The sequence below is a fragment of the Rhinolophus sinicus genome, linkage group LG01 (genome assembly GCF_036562045.2).
Source record: "Rhinolophus sinicus isolate RSC01 linkage group LG01, ASM3656204v1, whole genome shotgun sequence".
NCBI classification, from domain to species: domain Eukaryota; kingdom Metazoa; phylum Chordata; class Mammalia; order Chiroptera; family Rhinolophidae; genus Rhinolophus; species Rhinolophus sinicus.
Genome location: NC_133751.1, coordinates 1197918 through 1199360, shown reverse-complemented (window position 1 = coordinate 1199360; position 1443 = coordinate 1197918).

The window sequence follows — 1443 nt, the reverse complement described above, 5'->3', positions numbered from 1 at the left end:
AAATATTCAATTTTAGGAGACAAGTGGTTTTCAAAGTGGCTGCAAATTAGGCTCCCACTATGTTTAAGAATTCTAGTGACTCACATCTTCTCCAACACTTGATGTTCTCAGTTTTTAAAATTTTTGCCAATATGGCGAGTGTAAAATCGTGTTAACGTGACTGACCTGCATTTCAGTCACTGATGAATTCAAACACCTCTTCATGTGCTTATTGGCCATACACCTTTCCTTTTCTGTTCATGTCTTTTGTCCATTTTTTTATTATGTCGTTTGACTTTTCTCATCTGTAGTTCTTTACACGTCCTGGATACAAATCCTCTGACAGTTAATCCATGTTGCAAACATCTCACTATTTCTTGCGTGTCTTTTTACTTTATTGCCTCTTGTGATGAACAGATGTTCTTGTTTTAACCTGACCAAATTTATCAATCTTACTTTTTTATGGTTAAGCACTTTTTGTCCCTTAAGAAATCTCTCTTCCCCAAGGTCATAAAGACATTTGCCTGTATTTTACAAATTCTGTTTTCCTTAATTTTTCTGGACTGAGTCTTGTGTGGGGTGTAAGGTACATACTTGGGGTGTAAGGTACATACTTACTTCCATTTATTCCCCAAATGGACAAACAAGTGTCCCGGCATCACTCACGGAAGCCATTCCTTTCCACACCAATCTGCAATGCCGCGTCTGTTTCTCTTCCGATTGTGTTTCATCGGTCAATTTGCCAGTCCTTGGGCTGATAAGTTACTACGACTTACAGCGCGTCTTGATATTTGCTGGTGCAAGTCGCCTACCTTATTCTCCTTCTTCAGGGGGATCTTGGCTCCTCGAGCTCCTTTGCTTTCCTGTTACATATTTTGAATCAGTCTAGTTGCATAAAAATCCCTGTTGGAATATTTATCAGAATTCCATTGACTGTATAGGTAGTTTGGGGGAGAGGTGACATCTTTATGACACTGAAGTCTTTTTTACCTATTAAAATGGTGTGTCTCTACATTCACTTGCTTTATCGATAAGTTTTTAAAACTATTTTTTCTCCTTAAAGATTACACACTTCTGTTAGATTTATTTTTAACTCGTACTTTTATTGCAATTGTAAACAGGATCATTTTTCTAAATTACACATTATTTGTTGCTGATGTACAGAAATTGGTTTGTGTGTGTGTTGATTTTGTATGCAGTAATCTTGCTAGATTTTATTAAATCTAATAATTTAACTGTAGATAGTTTTTAATTTTTTGCATGTGCAATCATATTATCTGTGATTTTTTTTTTCCGTTTTCAATTTTTATACATTTCATTCTATTGTTGCATCGTGCTCTGTCATTTAGGCTCTATTACAAGGCTGAATGGGAGCATCCTTGTGTTGTTCCTGATTTAAAAGGAATGTTCCTAACATTTCACCATTGGTTTAATGTTTCTTTTAGGTGTTTGTAGCCACCATTG